General features: G+C 39.3%; 1 long non-coding RNA gene across 2 annotated transcripts; it reads right to left on the reverse strand.

Moving 5' to 3' along the window:
• Positions 1-243: 243 nt before the first annotated feature.
• LOC129347797 (uncharacterized) lies at positions 244-1511 on the reverse strand. 2 transcript variants are annotated; one of them, XR_008600059.1, is made up of 3 exons: positions 951-1511; positions 754-865; positions 244-670 (listed from the first exon to the last, which is right to left on the reverse strand). It is a non-coding gene; the product is annotated as an uncharacterized LOC129347797 (long non-coding RNA). The 2 variants fall into 2 exon arrangements; XR_008600058.1 differs by lacking the exon at positions 951-1511 and having other exon boundaries at positions 754-941.
• Between the last annotated feature and the right edge of the window lie 21658 nt (positions 1512-23169).

A 23169-nucleotide genomic window follows, 5' to 3' on the forward strand; every position in this document is an offset into this window, starting at 1 on the left:
TTAATGTCCTCTATGTATTCCCTGTTATCAGTAAAACAGAGTTACAAACTGCACTTGCTGAAAAAAATCCAAAAACAGATAAAGAAATGCAGTACTTGGACCACCAGATTAGGAGGGCAGATCTGGAAATTGAAATACTGGAGCACAAGTTAGAGGTGGGTGCAGGTCACAGGTGAATTATGTTAACTACTGGAAAATGAACTAAACTAGCTCTTTTATTTGTAGGAAATAAAGAAGACCAAATGAAATGTGTATCATGTGTTTATTTGACTGCTGTGGTGGTGATGATGGAGACTTAAACTCTGCAGTGATTATTGCATATGGTGTCTCTGACTGCTCTGCTGTCCTGGATAGCTGGCAGGTGGATGAGGTCATCATCTGGGTCTTCAGTTTGTAGGGCAGAGTGTTGCTCTCCTCTAATAGTGGTAATATTATGAAGAACAACACATGCCACAATAATATCACAGGCCTCTCATGAGTCACCCTGAGGTGATGTAGACACTGGAAACAGGCTTTCAGCAGGTCTATGGTCATCTCCACCCAGGCTCTCATCCTGCAGTGAACCTGGTTGAAGTTCTGTTGGGGGCCTGGTTCAGGGTCAGGGTATGAGGTCATCAGCCTGGGTTGGCATGGTAACCCCTGTCACCCAGCAGAAGGCCATCAAACTCTCCTGTAATGTATAGTGGATACATTAGAGTATATTAAAGGAGGGAGACAAGTGAATTATATTGTTAAAATCTTTAGGCTGTTTACCACGTTGCAGTCTGTTGCTCAGGTTAGACTCATGATAAATCCTCCAGTCATGAACAGATCCAGACCACTTGGCCTCCACATTAGAAATGATGTATGCAGCATCACATATGATCTTGACAGTGCAGAGAATGACTGATGTTGAACTATGATGCAGTCTTTAACATTTTGAAACCGTAGTCAATCTACCTCTAACCTACCTGCACATTTATGCTGTGAATGGACTTCCTGTTCACATGATCAGCTTCATTATGTGAGGGAGCTGTGATGGGGATGTGTGTTCCATCAATGCAGCCAATCACACTGGGAAAACCTAAAAGAAATTAAATTTACTAATCACAGTCTGAGGTTGCAACACAATGTCATTAACTGGATATGATTTAAAATTAATTTAACAGATCTCTACATCATTCACCTGCAATCCTGTGAAACTCCTCCTTGATGGCTCTGACAGGTTTATGTCCAGGGAAAATCACAAAGATGGTAAAAGTCGTTTCAGGGCCAGACACACATTTCTGACCGTCCTGCATACAGTTGTCTTACTGAGGTGCTCTGCATCTCCGACGTTGTATAAAAAACTCCCATTTGCAAAGAACTGCAGCGCAACACACAACATCTGCTGGGATGTGAGAGCATGACTGCGGTTGGTAAAGTTGTAAATGTAAGGACGGATTAGGTTGTGGATGTAGGTTATGGATTGTGAGGTGAAACGGTACCGTTCAAAAAGATAACTGTCTGGAAATGCCAAAACATCTATGCGTGGTCTGATAACAATCTCCCGACGAATATTTAATTCTGTGCGCAGTAATTCTGCTCCTTCATCCACTGGATCGTTCATTAAAGGACATGACATTTTGACACACGGCAGAACTGGACTTTGCCAAAACTCGCCAGCTGACTGAATGAATGAGGAAATGAAATGGCGTGTGTCTGAAAGAGGGCGGAGACAGAGAGAAACTCGAGGTTTACTGAGAAAAACCTGGTCCCGACCAGGTTAGAGTCAGAGAGTCTGTTACTATGGTAACTGACCGAGAGTTTAAGTTACCCCTCTTTGTGAAACAGGGTAGAGTTACCCCTCTGTCTCTGGTTTGAGTTACCTCGCTTTGTGAAACGGAAAACTCTGAGTTTCCCTCATTTCAGGGTTAACAAACTCAGAGTTTTCACTAAACCTGCTTCGTGAAACGGACCCCAGGTCTGATTAGGAGAGACGGCATCCATCCCACTTTGGCTGGTGCAGCTCTCATTTCTAGAAATATGGCTGATTTTATTAGAACTCCTAAAGCATGACAACCCAGAGTTCAGACCAGGATGCAGAGTTGTAGTCTTCCACACCTCTCTGCAGTTTCCTCTCAGCTGTCACCCTCCAGTAATTCAGTTAGCTTTATTGAGACTGTGTCTGTCCCCCGACCACCAAAATTCAATAAATTAAACAATTCAAATATAAACAAAAGACATAGTAACCATAAAAATCTAATTAAAATTAATACCACTATTTCAACTGAGCGAAGAAACAGGACAATTAAATGTGGTCTGTTAAATATTAGATCTCTCTCGTCTAAATCTCTGTTAGTAAATGATTTGATAACTGATAACCAGATTGATTTGTTCTGTTTGACTGAAACCTGGTTGCAGCAGGAAGAATATGTTAATCTAAATGAATCAACTCCTGCTAGTCATACTAACTGTCATGTTCCTCCAATCACGGGCCGAGGAGGAGGAGTGGCAGCAATTTACCTCTCTAGCTTAAAAATGAACCAGAGACCTAAACCTAGTTACAGTTCATTTGAAAATCTTACTCTCAGTCTCTCTCATCCAGATTTGAAAGCTCAGAAACCAGTTTTATTTGTTGTTGTATATCGTCCTCCTGCTCCTTCCTCTGAGTTTTTATCTCAATTCTCAGACTTTTTATCTGATTTAGTGCTCAGCTCAGATAAAGTCATTATTGTGGGTGACTTCAACATTCATGTTGACGTGGACAGTGACAGCCTTACGACTGCTTTTAATTCAATATTAGACTCAATTGGGTTTTCTCAACATGTAAATAAACCAACTCATAGTTTTAATCATACCCTTGACCTCGTTCTGACTTATGGCATAGAAATCAAACAGTTAACAGTATTTCCCCAGAACCCTCTTCTTTCTGACCATTTTATGATAACATTTCAATTTACAGCAATAGATTGTATAGGAGTTAAGAATAAATATCATTACAGTAGATGCCTGTCTGACAATTCCGTGACTAAATTTAAGGAAATAATACCCTCTCTATTTAGTCCAGCACCACTTACTGATATAATGGAAGGGAAATATTATAATTTTACCCCCACAGAAGTGGATTATATTGTTAATAATGCTGCAGCCTCACTACGTACAACACTTGATAGTGTTGCACCTGTAAAAAAGAAAGTTCTATCTCAGAGAGGACCTGCTCCTTGGTATAATTCCCAGCTGCGGACTTTAAAGCAGGCATCCCGAAAGCTGGAAAGGAAGTGGTATTCCACTAATTTAGAGGAAGTTTATGTAGCTTGGAAAAATAGTCTAGTAATTTATAAAAAAGCTCTTGGTAATGCCAGGACAACATATTATTCATCTTTAATAGAGGAAAACAAGAACAACCCCAGGTTTCTCTTCAGCACTGTAGCCAGGCTGACAAAGATTCAGAGCTCTGTTGAACCTTGTATTCCTTTAGCTTTGAGCAGTAACAACTTCATGAGCTTCTTTACAAATAAAATTATTACGATTAGAGAAAAAATTAATCTGGCCCTTCCTGCAAATGTCACAGATGTATCATCGAGTACAGATACTTTAGAATTGGCTGTAAGACCAGATGGATATTTAGAATTTTTCACTCCCATACATCTCTCTGAACTAATTTCAATAGTTTCTACATCCAAACCATCAACATGTCTTTTAGATCCTATCCCAACTAGACTGTTCAAGGAGGCTTTACCTTTAATTAATTCCTCAATGTTAGATCTGATTAATCTCTCTCTAGTAACAGGTTATGTACCACAGGCTTTTAAGGTTGCTGTAATCAAACCTTTACTTAAAAAGCCCACTCTAGATCCAGATGTTTTAGCCAACTATAGACCAATTTCCAACCTCCCATTTCTCTCCAAAATTCTGGAAAGAACAGTTGCAAATCAATTATGTGAACATTTACAAAGGAATAGCTTGTTTGAAGAGTTTCAGTCAGGCTTCAGAGTACATCATAGCACAGAAACAGCTCTGGTGAAAGTTACTAATGACCTTCTCATAGCGTCAGATAATGGACTGGTCTCTATACTTATTTTATTGGACCTTAGTGCAGCATTCGATACAATCGACCACAAACTTTTATTACAGCGACTAGAACATTCTATTGGCATTAAAGGGACAGCACTGGACTGGTTTAAATCCTACTTATCAGACAGGTTCCAGTTTGTGCATGTCAACAATGACTCTTCTGAGCATACTAGGGTTAATCATGGAGTTCCTCAGGGTTCTGTCTTAGGACCAATACTGTTCACATTATACATGCTTCCCTTAGGCAACATTATTAGGAAGCACTGTATTAATTTCCACTGTTATGCTGACGACACTCAATTGTATTTATCTATGAAGCCAAATGAAACTAATCAGCTAGGAAGACTGCAAGATTGTCTTAAGGACATAAAGACCTGGATGACCTATAATTTCTTACTACTAAATTCAGACAAGACTGAAGTCATTGTATTTGGCCCCAAACATCTTAGAAACTCGCTTTCAAAGCATATAGTTACTCTGGATGGCATTACATTCGCCTCCAGTACTACTGTGAGGAACCTCGGTGTTATCTTTGACCAGGACATGTCCTTTAACTCGCACATAAAAAAAAAAAAAACGGTCAGACTTCCTTTTTCCACCTGAGAAATATTGTGAAAATCAGGAACATCCTGTCTCAGAGTGATGCAGAAAAACTAGTCCATGCATTTGTTACTTCTAGGCTTGACTGCTGTAATTCCTTATTATCAGGTTGTCCCAATAGCTCTCTGAAACATCTACAGCTGATCCAAAACGCTGCAGCCAGAGTACTGACGGGAGTTAGCAAGAGAGATCATATTTCTCCTATATTGGATTCTCTTCATTGGCTTCCTGTTAAATCTAGAATAGAATTCAAAATCCTTCTTCTGACATATAAAGCTCTTAACAACCAATCTCCATCATATCTTGAAGACCTGATAGTACCATATTATCCTAGCAGAACTCTTCGCTCTCAGACTGCAGGCTTACTTGTTGTTCCTAGAATCTCTAAAAGTAGAATGTGAGGCAGAGCCTTCAGTTATCAGCTCCTCTCCTGTGGAACCAGCTCCCAGTTTGGGTTCTGGAGGTGGACACCCTCTCTATTTTTAAGACCAGGCTTAAAACCTTCCTTTTTGACAAAGCTTATAGTTAGGGCTGAGTGGGGGACCCTGATGGGGTGAGCTGGTGTTTTCATTTGTACAATTGAATTCCCCTCTTGACGTCCCTTTAGTTCTGCCCCTAGTTATGCTGCTACAGGCCTAGACTGCTGGGGAACCTCTCTTGATGCACTGAGCCCTTCTCTAATCTAACTACCTATGTATTTACTATATATACCATTATTGCATTACATTCACTCTGTTTCTTTCTGTGTCCTTTCTCTGAGTGTCCCTGGTCCCAGAGCTGGATGCTTCAGATGTGTGGTTGTGTTTTATGGTCCTTGTGTCCCACCCCCCACCTCTCTATCTCTACCTCTACACCTCTATCTCTACCCCTCTACCTCTTCCCCTCTACCTCTATCCCTCTATCTGTAACCCTCTATCGCTACCCCTCCATCTCTACCTTTCTACCTCTTCTGTCCCTCTCAACCCGCCCGGCCAGCAGCAGATGGTTCCCCCACATTAGAGCCGGGTTCTGCTCGAGGTTTTTTTCCCTGTTAAAAGGGTGTTTTCCTGCCACTGTCGCCTTTTGGCTTGCTCTGGGGGTCAGGCATATGGGTTCTGTAAAGCGTCTCGAGACAATTTGACTGTAATTGGCGCTATATAAATAAAATTGAATTGAATTGAATTGAATTGAATTGAATTGAATTGAATTGAATTGAATTGAATTCATAATACCATGTGACACCAATAAACTTACATATGGTTTCTAGGGCTTCCAGAAGTAGAATGGGAGGCGGCACATTCATATATCAGGCTCCATTTAGTGCATTTTGGGCATGTGGAGTCTGGGTTTGTTGGGGCTGTAAATCTTCCTAATCAATTTTGTCATCTCTTCATGTACTTCTCCAATCCCAGGTGTTCTACACATGTCTGATAAAGCTGCTGCCAAGTGGATTGATCACCCATGGCTTCGTCCAGTTGTGGGAGGTCAGCTCAGTCTGACATTTCCTCATTGATGTTTTTATCTGATCTTTTTATTCTTTTGTTTGGAAACCCTGTGTATCAGTGGCACAGATTAAGTTGCTCAAACAGGACATACTGTGACAAGTGCTCTTGAGGAATTCTAATAAAATGCCCTGGCCAGTGCAGCTGTATTCAGTGACCATGCCTTGCACACTCTTACAGGTTGTCCTGCTAAGCACTTTGGCATGTGTTTCCCCACATGATCCCTGGGATTTACTGTCGGCTTTTCATACATATTAGACTGAAGCAAACAAACCTTCAAACCTTTTCTCACAGAAGTGGGTGTGAGAGAATTTTGCAATAATGAATGGTTTAAGGGTAGTGGCAGGAGTATGAGTTATATATTATGTTCACTGTCAGTTTTCAAAGGAGAACCAAACTTTGTTTCAGTGTACAGATTTAATTACAACAGGGTTTTTTGTTGTCGTTTTTTAACTCAACTTGTTCGTATGCAGTGCAGATTTAGAACAAAGGTTAGGTGCTACATATGATCCAGATCTGGAATGAAGATTCGGTTGTAAATGCTGACAGAGTATAAGAATCAGATCAATTCCTTGGCAGGTTTTCTGTGGGTGAAATGAGAAAGAATCTGCTTTGCCAATGAAATCACATTGTCAGGAATGACCTCCTTAAACAGTATTCATTTTTGACAGTTTGGTCAATATTTGTGCAATACTTCTGTCACTGAAATAGAAAATGCTCTTTTAAAATGCATTTTACATTGGATTTTTTTGCACAAACTTACTTCTATAATGTTGAATACAATCTTTTTAAAAATGTTCTTTCCCTCTGTGTTTGTTTCCCCCCCCCCCCCATGGTTGTCATACACATCTGCTTTCCAGCCAAATTTTCAAGTGTTTATAATGTAGTATATGAAGTAGATGATCATTAGATGCATTTGGAGACGGATATTGAGAGCATCAGTTTGTACAGGATGTGCACATTTTATCTGTTCTAATTTAAAACATATAACATTTCAATTAGGTCTGCATGCCATTTAAATCAGCCTGTAATTGGGATGCCTATGTTGCTGTGTGACCAATTACATACAAGGTATAAAAATTATATGGGTCACAGTTCTAAACAAGAAAAGCACTCAGAGAGCGCAGTGCTCTGCCAAAGGTGCTCAATCTTTGTATCATTTCCGATGGATGAAATGTTAATAAAAAATGACCTTGTGCTGAGCACAGATGCATGTTATGCATGTGTACATTACGTATGGATACTGAATCGTATGACCTAAATATGAGGCCACCACCGTGAATTGATGGGACTTGGAAACACCCCTACAATTCAATCAATTGTTCCTTGTATCATTTCCAATGGAGTCGATTTCTAGTGGGATCCCAATCATGTGATCATCAAGAGGTAGCTGGTAGCGTTCACTTGTTGCCATAGTTACAGTGACTCCATGCCGGCCGCTATCTCGCAATGGGAAATCCTTAACAAATCCATTGATCCAGACTATAAGCCACATCACTGCCAAAATGCAATGAGGTGGTCCTTGTGTCATTTCTGGCATTCCCTGAAAATTTCATCCAAATCTGTTTGTCCATTTTTGAGTAATGTTGGTGCACAGAATGAAGGTAAGAAGGAAGGATTCACATACAGCGATTGTCACATAACTCCGCCACATTCTTTTGCAGAGTAAAAAAAGTAATAATCACCTAACACTGTTGGACAGACGTAAAACAGGTAAGTAGTAACATCGAATTCCACATAGTGCAGCACAGTGCTGCTTTTCTTGAAGTGAGTTATAAATGTCATCCACAACAGCATTTGTGGTTGATGGCATCATTATTTTTTTACAGAAACCCAGTGCAACTGACTGGGGATTGTACTATTTTAAACAAACAGAAAAGCTTAGCTATAAGTTGGTAATTACTTAGGCCACAACATAATGTAATACTGAAAACCCTGATGCAGCCTTCCATACTGAGGACCTCTGACCTAAAGTAAAAATTGGATTAACTATGTATAAAACCATTGTATTACATATCTCTGAATTTGTGTCTCAAACGAAACCTATGAAAACATTTATAGTTAGTCCAAATAACTTTTTTGGTAAAGTTGGAGTCTTTTAACAATAGCTATCTAGTTTGAAGGTTAAAAAACAAAAAAAACACATTACTATATCAGGAGATAATTAGGGGAAGTTGCTGCTGTGTTTCCTGGCACAGCATCTCACTCATGTCTGATACTGTAGAAACACATGTGATGACTACAGTTGTTTGATGAACTAAATGAAAACTATCTGACTATCAACACATTATTGAGGGGTTGCTCAATCATCAAACATAAGTCATCATTATGGAAGGGTTAATATGTCGGGTCATTGCTTAAACTTAGACTACCAATCAAAAATTTGGACACACCGTCTGTCAATGTCTTTTTCTTTATTTTCACTACTTTCTACATTGTAGATTCTCACCGAAGACATCAAAATTATGAAGCAAGATAGATGGAATTATGTAGCAAACAAACAATTGTGAAATAACTCTTAATATGTTTTATATTTCAGATTCCTCAAAATAGCCACCCTTTGCTTTGATTACTGCTTTGCACCCTTGGCCTTCTCTCAATGAGCTTCATGAGGTAGAACCTGAAATGGCTTTCATTTCACAGGTGTGCCTTGTCAAGGTTACTTTGTGGAATTTCTTGTCTTCTTAATGGGGTTGAAACCATCAGTTGTGTTGTGCAGAAGTCAGGTTGGTACACAGTTGACAGCCCTATTTGACAACTGTTAGAATCCATATTATCTCAAGAACCAAACAGCTAAATAAAGAGAAATGAAAGTCTATCATTACTTTAAGAACTGAATGTTAGTCAGTCCAGAAAATCCCTAAGTGCAGTCATAAAAACCATCAAATGCTACGACCAAACTGGCTCCCATGAGGACCACTCCAGGAAAGAAGACCAAGAGTCACTTCTGCTGCTGAGGAGAAGTTAATCCGAGTCACCAGCCTCAGAAATCACAAGTTAACAGCAGCTCAGATTAGAGCCCAGATAAATGCCACACCGAGTTCTAGTAGCAGACACATCTCTACATCAACTGTTCAGAGGACTGAGACTGACAAATCATACAGAGTCATACAGAGATGTCATCTAAAGTGCTTTACAGGCAAATTCTGGATAGTGACTGAACTCTGAGCACCACTAACTGACCAGTCCCTGCATTTCTTAGAGATCTTCTTGGGCAAGCATAATTCTCATATACTTTAGCCCCAGACCATTTACAGACTTAAATCAAGACCAGTGAAAATATTTAAGAATCTGACTAATGTGTTCTCTTGTCATGGTATCTGTCAGTATTCTAAAGGCAGCATTTTGAATGAGTTGCAAAGTTCTAACTTTCTCTTAGGGAGGCCAGTAAGGTGTGCATTATGCTCTTCAGACCCTGCATACTCATATGAGGACATTACATTTTTGCTGTTCTACACCATGATACTTCATTTGTAAGAATGTTGACCCATTACCCTCATCGGGGGGCCCGCCTGCCTGCACCATCTAGTGGTCTCATAATGAAATTACACTCATTTGGGAAAAGACAAGATGGCCGGAGTCCCAGCAAAAGTTTTCTACAGCAGCTTCCGACAGAAATATGGACAACATAAAAATCCTACTTGAATTTTATGATTGAAAGTAGTATATTTATGCACAATACTGTCTGTAGCTTCACTTGGCATGCTTATTTGATAAATTTGAGTAATATTAGCAAGCTACAATGTCTGTAAACACGACGTACTTCTTTGAGGAAATCAGGTCTAGCTTCACTGCAAAAACATAAAATCTTGCCAAGAACATTTATTTTATTTTCTTTATTTTCAGTCAAAGTTTTTTGTCAAAATGTCAAATTTCTAGTCAAAATAAGTCGTATTACACTTAAAATAACACTCATCCTCCAAAAAGTAACTTGTTTTTAGACAGTTACCACTTGTTTCAAGCTAATTTTCACTAGAAAGAAGTAGAATAATCTGCCAGTGGAGCAAGATTTTACTTCCTATTACAAGGGAATAGATGCATTTTTATGCATTTTTTGTGCATTTTTATCATTACAGGGAGAGTGTCCCTTTCAAGAGCTGAACGATTGCTGAATGCAATCGCAGAAGACTCTGAGATTGAAGATTTGTCAAATGGTGAAGAGAATGAGCCTGCTGTGGGTGACAATTGTTCCATGTGAAGCAACTGTGGAGCAACCTGATGATTCAGATTCAGATTATTAGCCTGATGCTGCTCACATAAGTGAAGATACTGACAGCGATACGAGTGAGCCACAACATAAACAACAGCATCTTGAGAATGATGGTGAGACATGACCTAGTTCCCATGTTTTTACTCTGTAGCACTTTATTTCATTCAAAATGTTGAGTATATTGCAAATAAAATGTATTATATTTTTATTATTAGAACCTGACCAGGATGTGCAAGGACGCAGGGCAGGACCAAGAAATGGAAATAGAGAGTACAGGAAGTCTGCTCCATTCAACCCCATCTTAGCCCCATTTCAGGGAGCTGATGAACAACAATACGAGAGAGCAGATTTGTCGCCGGTGCAGTACATTGACTTTGCACTTTTCCATGCAAAACTTTTCACAGAGGCCAGTAGGAGTACTTGAATGAATGACTGAGTTCTCTATGACATGTTCATTACGACATTCAAAAACTGCACTTTTTCATGCAAAAGCTGCACTTTTATCTGCACTTTTGTGTTTGTTGACAGTTTAAAATAAACTTTTGTACTTTGTTAACCAATGGTGTCTTCGTTGTGTCATACAGAAAGTCTGGACAGAAAGCAGTGTAAATGGACATACTGCGAAACACAGGTGTAAATAATAACATTGACTGAATGGCCGTATTTGTCATACAGTAAGATAGACCCAGTGCCCTCATATGAGGACATTGGTTTTTGAGATAACCACTCATTGTAGAAAGCTGAAATTTCATTTTTAGGCTAACTGGGTCCCTCTGATCCCAAATAGCAAGGAAAAAATGTATATGCAAAGACAGACCCATTGTCCTCATATGAGGGCATTGGTTTTGACATAGTTCAAGAGCACATAGAAAGCTAAAATTTAATTTCAACTAAAATTAGGTCCTACTAATCCCAAATAGTAAGGAGACATAAAAAATGCACATCAAACAAAAACCCGGGTCTCAGTTATAGTAGTCCACTCTACAAGTAATAAAAGCATGAATGGATTTTCCAAATCTTGCTTGGACATAAAGTTTAATAGAAAAACATGACTGCCTGCCATTCAGAAATGTGGTTCGGTCCTTCAGAATCAACAATGTCAGTCAAGATACTCTTCTGTGGAGAAAAGGATGGCACTCACAGTAAAACAGTCTAATGAAACACAAAATACAGCCGAGTTTCACAGTTAGTCCACCCGCCATTTACAATAGAATCCAGGGGTAATCACACAATCATCAATGGCTGTCGTGCAAATATGCCCAATTAAATAGACACTGAAAATATTTGGTGAATACTGGTAGTATAAGTGACCACTATTGTTGTAGTCTTCAGTTTTGACTACAGCCAGTTTATACTCCTTCCAGAGCCCCCAGTGTGGTTATTAATTGTCCTGTAACAGACTGTATTGCCCCCACAGAGCACTAAGCTCAATTTCATGGATTCAAAACTTTTGTGCGCTAAGTGCAAAAAATGACACATAAGAAAAGGGAGTAAAAGTAAAGCAAGAATGCATTCAACAGTACTTCAGTTCATTTATACAGTACAACATTATAAGTCATTTCAGGACACTTCACATACAATAGTAAGGCCAAGTTATTTTACAATATTAGAAAAAAGAAAACCAACAATTCCCCCTTGAGTCGCACTTTGTAACAGTGGGGAGGAAACTGCTTTTTAATTTGTTGGGTAGTTGGGGTGAGAGGACAGACAAAGACGATTACTGAGGACAGAAGAAGCAAACAACACTGAGCAGGATGGTGGGGTACTGCAGCTCAGAAATGACATGCAACGATGGAGATGGAGATATCTGGAGAAAGGAACAAGGAAAAAGAGGACAGAGAGGACAGAGCTTATAATGTCATGAAATTTTTGTCAGTATTTTTTGCCCTTTCACCCTTTGACTTTAATGGCAACAATTCTATGTACACTTACACACATAGGTGCACTTGGGCCCAATTTTCTTTAAGACATATAGTGGCATGGTTTGAGGTTTCCTGTCCTTTTGTCTGCCCATGGGACTGCTCTGCCTTGCTCTTCACCTGTAGCCAGTTAACCTTCTTTTGTATCTCACATAAGGGGCTCCCTTTTGATGTGGGTAGATCACCATGGTAACTGATGTGGTTATATCTCTTTAACTGTACATTCCTAATACCACTGAATAAATATGTGACACTGCTGTTTCAGTGTCACATATTGTATGTGCTGCATTGCCACGAAACCTACACGTCTTACAACTCTTCAGTTAGTGATGCAGTAACACATGAATTTTTTTTTTCTTTTTTATGCATTGTGTTGATTTGCAGATTTGATGTCTATTTTACACAGCTGGAAGAGTAGCTAATAGAACAAAAATATCAAATGAATTAGCCTATTGGTTTAAATGACAGATAATATTGAATCAACCACAATAATTTCACTGTGATTAGGGCAAAGACTAAAGTGCTTTCTATATGTTCTTCATTATGGGACAGTGTCTGCACAAACCTTTAATGTGCAGCTGTCACATTAAAAATAAGTGGCTGCATCTATTTATTGTGTGGTAAAATAAATAGATTAACTTACATGATTAACAGTTTTCTCAAATAAATGATTTTCTTCTTCCTCCAGCTTCACAAAAGCACCAAGTTTGCTACTGTGTTCTCTGCATTGATATATTCCTGCATCTGCTTAGCTCTGTATTCCCTCTGTGTATTAATCTTGCAATATCAAAAACTTGATATATTTTTTGAAAGCTTATGTCACATTGCATTGGATATTGCAGACTTATGTAGATGTGTACAGCTGATCATTAGAAATGTATTTCACTGATCAGCACTGTATGGATTTGCAGATTAGTAGTTGCAGCACTAACCTTCTCAAACAATTAACGCCAAAGATGTTAGATTGGATTCTTGTCACACAATTTTGCAAAAACAGCTCAAAAATTGTAAAGTAAGAGGAAACTGTATTAAGCTAGAAGATATGATTACAGTTGCAGGCATCAGCAAGCACAAACTGGAGCAGCGCTCAACCAGAATATGTAAAAGGTAGATAGAAAACTATTGAATACAAATAAAAAAAGAACAAGCAAACAATACGTATCAGAAAATTATATTTATATAATTAAATTATGTAAGTAATTTCATCCAAAACATCTCTATGAAGATGCTGGAAGATGTCCAGACAAGTCACAATGCAGCAAAAAAAAAAAAAAAAAAATTCTATAAAGCATTAAGCAGGCATCACTCAGGCCTGTTAACATTAATCTTCCTCTGACTATTGCTGGGGCCATATCAGTATCAGGGGACATGATGTTCAGATTAAATAAACAAAAGAAAAACACAGACAGACCTCACACAAATTTTGAGTTTATTAAAAATATATAACATTTGTAAACATGTGGTGAGAATATGTTTACTTCACACATCCTTAAGACTAGCCTATGTATTTTTGTAGGGCATTCTGAGGGTGGGCTGCACAGTTGCTCAGGTTAATTGGTGATTCTAAATTGTCCATAGGTGTGAATGTGAGTGTGATTGTTTGTCTCTATGTGTAGCCCTGTGACAGACTGGTGACCTGTCCAGGTGTCCCCTGACTTCACACTAAATCAGCTGGGATAGACTCCAGCACCCCCACGACCCTAATAAGGATTAAGTGGTATAGATAATGGATGAATGGATAGATTCTGAGGGTGCTATGAGGTTAAAGTGAAAAACAATATATATATATATATTAGCAAATCTAGTAATATGAAACTGATCATTTAGTTGACAGTAATTTAAATGTCACTAATTATGTGATTTTTTATAGTCTACACTGTTTGTGAACATCATTAAAGATACATTCAAAACATGGACCACTGATTAATTCTGCTTGTTTGAGTAGTTGTAAGATTTGCTTGATTTGCATTGGACATGTCAGCATATTTCTCTGCATTACTGCTCATTTGATTTGATATTAGTTGTGAATCACTTGATATTGGCTTTGATACAAATGCAGTAAAAAAACAACAGCAAAAAAAAAAAACATTGATGATGATTGAGATATCATGTTGATGGTTTCCAGGTGAAATAACAATAATTTGAGCTGTGCTATAAATGACCCTATGATAACAATGGCAGTCATTTTACACATCAGTTTTGGCAAAATCATTCTTGTCATTCTTTTCACTGATAGATGCACATGTTTTGGAGCAGGCAGAAATATTACATGGTGTACAGGTGATTAAGGATGTGTCTGCATCCATTCATTAACAACTGGGAGTGCAAATTAAGGTCATGGATCCAGTTTCAGATGACTCAGCTGCAATAGTCTGTCCAAATGAGTGTGTTTGCATATGTTGGTCTTTATGTAGATTCACAACTAAAACATTGTATTGGGTTTTATGCATCAAACTCAGGCATCTAAAACATTAACAATGCATTTTAAGTGTTGAGCTTCAGTTGCACAGAATCAGAGTGATAGTATGTCTATGAAATTATGTAAAGTTGAGAGCTTAAGACCTACTCTACTCTGCTGCATTACCTGCTACTGGCATAATACACATGCATCTCTAATTTTAAGCTTCTTTTCAGTAAAATATAAAGGAACAGCTGTTTTTAAAGGAGTAACTGTTGCAAACGTATATGCCATAACAAAGTTGTTGCTGAGAAGATGTATGAACTGGCAATGACAGTGAATTGGGAGGTGGATTAGTCCTTTATTTGCCACAGTGTTGTGCAGTTTCCAACAGTGTTTCAATCACTGCTTTCCAATGCATTCTCCAGATTTGCCCATAAATGACAATAATATCCCCTCCATCACCACCCACCCCAACAGTCAGTGCCAGTTGAATGATCTAACAAGACACTTAGAGAGAATGCAGTCCTATGTCATTGTGCAGGATGAGTAATGAAGAACATGGAAAGACAATAATTTGATAGTGGATAAGTTTTGAGCCACTCAGCTCCTCTCCTTAGGTTGCTTTGACAGTTTTGTCAAGTTACTGTAATTCATTTGTCTTTGTTTATTTATGGAACTGAAGGGCTAATCCAATGGAGTCATTCTCACTGGCCATGCACGAGTGCATGGAATTTATTAGAAACATCTTCATTTATTTCGGCTGGTTGAAGGCTGAGTTGAAACTTTAGAAGATAGTTTCTATAAGGGCTGGAGATGCAGATGAAGGATTTCAACAACTTAACAGACAGAATGTTAAGCATACAGTCAAGCCTGAAATTATCCATACCCCAAGCAAATTTTGACTTAAAATTACTTTTATTCAAACAGCAAGTTTTTTTTGTTTGTTTTTTTTTTTGATTGGAAATGACACAGTTGTCTCCCAAAAGATAATAAAGCAATGTACAAGAGACATCATTGCGGAAAAAATAATTTCTTAGCTTTTATTTACATTTAAACAAAAAGTGGCATGTCCAAAATTATTCATATTCATTCTCAATAATCAACAGAAAAGTCTTTATTGGCTATTACACCAATCAAACACTTCCTATAATTGCTGGCCAGCTTTGTGCATGTCTCCACTGGTATTTTTGCCCGTTCATCTTTTGTGATGAACTCCAACTCTTTCAGGTTGGAGGGTCTCCTTGCTATCACCCTGATCTTTAGGTCCCTCCACAGGTTCTCAGCTAGTTTCAAGTCAGGACTCTGGCTGGGGCACTCTAAAACATTTATGTTTTTGACCGCTAACTATTTCTTCACTACTTTTGCTGTGTGTTTTGGGTCGTTGTCATGCTGAAATGTCCAGTGGTGCCCAAAGCCAAGTTTCTCAGCAGACTGCCTGATGATGTTGTTGAGAATCTTGATGGATTCTTCTTTTTTCATGGTGTTGTTTACTGTGATTAGGTTCCCTGGTCCATTGGCTGAAAAACATCTCCAAAACATTAGGTTCCCACCACGTTGGACAGTGGGGATGGTGTTCTTTGGGTTGAACACTTCTCCTTTTTTATGCTAGATGAAATCTACATCATTGTGGCCAAACAATTACATTTTTGTTCCGTCTGACCATAAAACAGAAGACCAAAGTCTTCTTCTTTGTTCAGACGAGCATTTGAAAAAGCCAAGCGGGGTTTTGTGTGCCTTATCTGGAGAAGTGTTGTCCTCCTTGGTCTGCTTCCATAGAATCCAGCAGTGTGCAGTGTCCGTTGGAATGTCTGCCTTGAGATGTTGCCACCAGCAGGGCCCAGATTCTCCAGGGTGGCCTTAGTGGGGAACATTAGATGCTTTTTCTCTTCTCTCATTAGCCTTCTGGCCAGCACAGGTGTCACTTTTGGCTTCTGACCACATCCTCTGAGATTTCCCACTGTGTGGAATGTATTTTTTACTAATACTTTGCATTGTAGCCACTGGAACTTGAAAATATTTAGATATGGCCTCATAGCTCTTTCCTGACTTGTGAACAGCCACAATGCTCCACCACAGGTCCTCACTGAGCTCCTTTGTCTTAGCCATGACTGTCCACAAACCAGCTGCAGAGAACTGCTGTTTTTCACCTGTTGAGTTCATTAAAACAATTGTTACCAATGAATCAGGGTGATTAGGATGCTTCAGAACAGCTTGGACTATTTGGAATGGGATAGAACCTTGGATTTTCCCATCAACTGTGACAGATTAATTTTGGACATGACACTTTTTGTTTCAATGCAAACAAAAGCTGAGAAATTAATTTTTCCACAATGATAGCTCTAGTACATTGGGAGGCAACTGTGTCATTTACGATCCAAAAAAAAAAAAACAAAACTTGCTGGTTGAATAAAAGTAACTTTAAGTCAAAATTTGCTAGGGGTATGAATAATTTCGGGCTTGACTGTACATTTTATGCATGTTTTACTGTTCAAAACCCTGGACATTTGATGGATCTCTTTTGCATTTTAGAAGCTAGTTTAAAGAAAGGTGCTGTTTACAGTACTCATGCAGCTATTCATTATGTTCCAGTTAAGGTAGGATGAGGACAGCACAGATCAATACAGTCATGCAAAGCCAGCATTCTTTTTTTGATGTGGGATAGACTTTTCACCTCACACTGTCATCACATCAAAAGCCATTATTTACCACGCTGCCATTAAGCTTTTGCAAGGTCTGTTTTCTGAGATAGACATTCATGGTGTGAATCCAACACCAGACGAGGCTAGACATTCACAGCAGATCAAGCATACTATTATCACTTTGATGAAATACACTGTTGGAGCCAGTAACATACAACATTTTCTTTTTCACTTCATTACTGCATCAATTTTAAATTTGCAAAATGTTTTAAATTTTAAAGACCAATCAATTTAAAAATGCAAGTAAATTGTAGTCTGTTTCTTGTTAATAACAATAAAAGATATAATAGTAATAATAATAATAATAATAATAATAATAATAATAATAATAATAATAATAATAACAACTACAAAAGCACTCAGAGAGCGCAGTACTCCACCAAGGCTGCTCAGTCATTGTATCATTTCTGACAGATGAAACCTTTAAAAAATCCGTGGTCCACAGTGGTCAATTTGTAGTAGGATCGAAATCATGTGATCGTCAGCAGGCAGCTGACATTGTGTTCACTTGTAGTCATAGTTACAGAGACGCCATGCAGCTAATCTCACAATGATACAGAAATCTTTAACAAATCCGTGGATGCAGACTATAAGTTGCATCACTGCCAAAATCTAATCAGTTGGTAATTGTATCATTTCTAACCTTCCCTGAAAATTTTATCTATATTCGTTAGTCCGTTTTTGAATAATGTTAACAGACAGACAAACACACGGACAGACCAGCTCTGATCGTCATGTTCTTTGGCGGAGTTATGATGCTCAGCATGCTCTCTCTCATTATGATCTGGAGGCCTATGGCTGGGCCTCATCCTAAATGCTGATGTACTTATCATGTCTTCAAAATGCAGCTTCAGACTTAGTGTTTCATATTAAACCAGTCGGAGGAACCAATCCTGCCAAATGCAAAGTGGTACTTTATGTCTTCTTATTCAACATTGGTTCTTGCTGAATTAGTCCAGTATTCCAACTTGTCATTGTGTAGCATACAGTGGTTGTGCAGTGTTTGAGCAGTTGTAGGTGAGATGGTGTGCTTGAGCTGTAGCAAGTGGGATGGGGAGGTAGAGACGGAGGTGAGAGCTTCATAGATCTGCACACTCTTGAGGAGGCAATGGTTTAGAATTACAATTTCTGGACTCCCTGCCTGCTTGTCTTCTCCCACCTGGATTCCGTACCATTCATCCACTACCACCTGTACATATCCAGACACCTCCATCCACATTTCTCTGCAGCACCTGTCAGACGTCTGCACAACACACCACCTTGGTCTGACTCAGTCTCCTTTGCCTCTCTCCCTTCTTGCCTGTCATCAGCTAAGTTCCCTGCCCACTTTCTGAGTCTAGATCAGTTATAATTCTTGCATAGTGTTTAGTATTTTGCCGAGTGTAATTCTAGTTCTCGTAGTCGCCAATCTGTCAGAATTTGTGTATTTCTGTATAGATTCTTTGTATTGAGCTGAGTGTAATTCAAGCTCTTGTAGTCACCCAATTGTCGCCATTTGTGTAATTTAGTAATAATATTTTTATTAAAACTCCCCTGGCTTGGTAGTACCCAGTTCGGGTTAGTTTCTGTCCATTTATAGCTTGTTCAACTTGACTCTGGTTGTTGTTATTCATCTGAACCCATAGGGGTCTCCAGTTTAGGTTTGAGCAGTGCTTTCACTCCGTCCTGTTTCGAGTTTATTTCTTTTATACTTCCTGCTGTAATTTTTTTTGAGTGTGGTAATAATATTGTGTTATACTCCAAGCCAGTCTGTCATGTCTCCATTGCCCTGCCCCTGAGTCTCTGATTTGACATTGTAACATTTTAAGGGTTAGGAATATTGTAAAATTACATTTCTGAATGTGTAATTTTGCCTCACAGAAGGACTTTCAGGGTTATAATCAGGTCAGGTCAGGTTCCACCTGCTACTGGTACCATGTAAACCACTACTACCTGTTCCATGGTCGGGTGGTCGGCGACTAAACCGGCTTCCCCATCTCACTTCGGTGTAGATGAGGAGGGTGGCTAGCAACCCAGCAGGACTAAAAACAAAACCTGTCAAAGGGTGAAAGAGCTCCCCGTGAGCCAACGGCCAGCTAGCTAGAGATGGTGTCTCAATAAAAATACTACCTCCACTCACCAATCCGCACTGAACCAGCGTGGTGAGCCATGGTTCAAACCCACAATGACAAAGCTTAAGACGAATTGGCCCTCAGTCCCCGGCAGCCGAAAGGCAGAGGGTGCGAAGAATCCCCGGGTTTCACAAACTTTACATGTATGCACTTACAATGTGAGAACTTTAAAAGACCAAGAGAAGGAAGAGGAGCTCGAGCAAGAACTGTTAAATTTCAAATGGGAGATAGTAGGATTAGCAGAAACAAGGAGAAAAGGAGTACAACTTGAACAGCTGCCAAGCGGACATGTGCTGTACACAAGAGGAGAAGAGGAGAGGTCCATCAGAGGTGTCGGTTTCTTGGTTAACAAGAGCATCAAGGACCGAGTTGTGCAGTATGAGGGAGAGAGTAGTAGGGTGGCATCACTTACAATGGAAGTGAACAGTAGGTACCAGTTGCAAGTGATACAAGTTTATGCACCAACGTCTAGCCACAGCGACGAAGAGGTTGAAGAGCTGTACGAAGAAATTGCAAGATCTATGGAAAAGAACAAGAGCCACTTTAAGATCATCATGGGTGACTTCAATGCAAAGGTTGGACAACAACATAAGAGTGATGGAACGACAGTCGGACAGTTTGGTTTAGGAGAAAGGAACGAAAGAGGAACAAGACTAGTACAGTTCGCTACATCAAAGAACCTAAAGATCGCAAACACACACTTCAAGAAAAGGAAGAGCAGGAAGTGGACATGGAGAAGCCCAAATGGTGAAACAAAGAATGAGATTGATTACATACTAGCAAATAAGAACATTGTCCATAATGTTGATGTCGTCCAAAGAGTGAATATCGGAAGTGACCACAGAATGGTCAGAAGTACCATCAAAATGAATGTAAGATTAGAGAGACAGAAAATGATGAGGTCAAGAACAATCAAAGTTAACATTGAGGCACTAATGCAGAAAGAAAATGAATTCCAGCTGAAGTTCCAAAATCACTTCGAGATGCTGTCGAATGAAGAAGAGATAGATGAGATGGTACAAAGCTTCAAAGAAACCATCAAAAAGTGTGCGCTGGAAGTAGCAGGGAAACAAGGAAGAAATCACGATGAGAAACTGAAACCAGAAACCAAAGAGCTACTGAAAGAAAGAAGAAAGATGGCGAGCAGAGATTTAAACACCCGTGAAAAAGTAGAGTACACTGAATTGTGTAAGACCATCAGAAAGAAAATGAGAGCAGACCTCAGGGAACACAATACCATGAAAGTGAAGATAGCGATCGAAAGTAGAAAAGGACTCAAAAAAGCAAATAACAATCAAGGCCGCAAAGTTTTGATACCAGCACTGAAAGAAGAAGACGGGGCTATTACCACTAACAGAGAGAGGATTATCGAGAGGTGTGCAGAGTTCTACGAGAATCTGTACAAAGATGCGGCCCAAAACTTCATAAGAACAACATCAGAGAAAGCACCAACAATCATAGATTGTGAAATTGAAAAAGCAATGAAGAGTATGAAGAAAAACAAGGCGCCAGGAGAAGATCAAATTGTAATAGAAATGCTGATAGCTGGAGGGGAAATCGTTCGGGACAAACTGAAAGAGTTATTTAACAAAGTGTTGACAGCAGAGCAGATACCAAAGGAGTGGAAGAACGCCATTATTACACTAATTTTCAAGAAGGGAGATAAGAAAGACCTAGCAAACTATAGACCCATCAGTTTGCTGTCCCAAGTGTACAAACTTTTCATGAAGATCCTGAAAAACCGACTAAACAGAACCCTGAATGAGCAGCAACCGCCAGAACAAGCCGCATACCGTAAAGGTCAGTCCACCATAGACCATCTGCATTCAGTGGTACAAATACTAGAGAAAACCAACGAATACAACATACCCACCTATATGGCATTTGTAGACTATGAGAAGGCCTTCGACTCCATTCAGCACAAGGCGGTCTTCAAGGCGCTAAAACAGCACGGGGTCGAGGATAACTACATCAACATCCTGAAAGAAGCATATGATGGTGGTACGGCACAAGTAAGAACTGATACAGTGAGCAGGAAGATCTGCATCATGAAGGGAGTGAGACAAGGTGACACACTATCGCCAGTGATGTTCACAGCGGCATTAGAAGAAATATTCAGAAGGATAGAATATGAGACTGGAATCAACATCAATGGGGACCGTCTTAACAATTTGAGATTTGCAGATGACATCATCTTGTTTACGGAATCTGAAGAACAACTAGGAAGACTGCTAAACGACTTGAATAAAGAAGGAAAGAAAGATGGTATGAAGATGAATAAAAGGAAGACAAAGATTATGTGCAATGAAGTCGCGAGAAGAACGAGAAGGAATGGAATATCTATAGATGGCGAACAGCTCGAAGAAGTTGAGGAATACAAATACTTGGGAAGGATGCTAACACCAGGAAATGAGATGGCTAGAGAAATCGACGAAAGAATAACAGCAGGCTGGAAACGATTTGGTCAGTACAGCTCCTTCTTAAAAGATCAGAAGATACCTATGTGTATGAAGAAGAAGATCATGGATACAGTTATATTACCATCGATGACGTATGGAGCAGAGACATGGTCACTAACAAAACATCTAAAGAATAAATTGGCTGTAGCCCAACGCAGCATGGAAAGAGCAATGCTTGGAATCACAATAAAAGATAAGATCAGAAATGAAAATATAAGAGCCCGGACAAAGGTGGAAGATGTAGTCTGGAAAGTGGAAAAGGCAAAAGGCCAGTGGGCAGGACATGTCACCCGAATGGACATCAACAACTGGGCTAGGAAAACAACAGAATGGACGCCAAGGGACAGAAGAAGAACGAGAGGAAGACCAAAGCGTAGATGGAGAGATGATATCGAGCAAAAGGCGGGAAGTAAATGGATGCAAGTGGCACAAAATCGTCAAGAGTGGAAGCGTATGTGGAGGCTATCCGACAGCAGTGGCGGGACAGGCTGAGAGAAGAAGAATCAGAAACAGAGTTTAAACTTACACATTTCCATTTGTCCACATCCTTACTGAACACACATTCATACTGCAGCCTTTCATAGTTTTGGTCTCGGTACTCAAAGTCACCACTAAATACACAGAGCAATAAGACACAGCTCCCCTTACAAACCCAAACAAATACACATTTAAGGTTGGATCTTTGATTACACTTGATGACAATAATTATACCAATCGGAGAATGTAATCAAGCAAGCTAGGAGCTATCAGCCAGAATCAAATGAGGCAGAATATATTATCAGTACATCAACAATGCTGAAAGCAAAAGACAGTGTCAAATGAATGTGTTAACTAATCAGTCTACGTTCTATCCTCAAAGCTTGCTTATCAAATGAAAAACAGAAACCAATGTCCAGCATCCTAATGTTAAACATTGTGAATCACAAATAAAGCTTGAATAGCTTGCAGACAGTCGATCCAGTAAAGAAAATGCCTCAGGTCGGAAATCTGTCTGCATGGTGGGGAAACAAAGACCATCTGCATGTTAAAAGTTCACACCTCTTTAGATGCCTTTAAAATGAATGTTAATTAAACTAATATTCTGTCTCCTGGAGTCAGTGTTCATTTTCATTCCCGATGTATGAGAAGAAGAGCTCTAGGAGATAATTATTTCCTACATGCAAAGTTTTACTGAGCAGATATGAGCCTTGGTCCACTAATACTGCTTGAAACCCAACCTCAGTGCTGATTCACTCTCTGCAGTGGGACTATTAG

Source organism: Amphiprion ocellaris, chromosome 20 (genome assembly GCF_022539595.1).
Source record: "Amphiprion ocellaris isolate individual 3 ecotype Okinawa chromosome 20, ASM2253959v1, whole genome shotgun sequence".
Classification (NCBI taxonomy): domain Eukaryota; kingdom Metazoa; phylum Chordata; class Actinopteri; family Pomacentridae; genus Amphiprion; species Amphiprion ocellaris.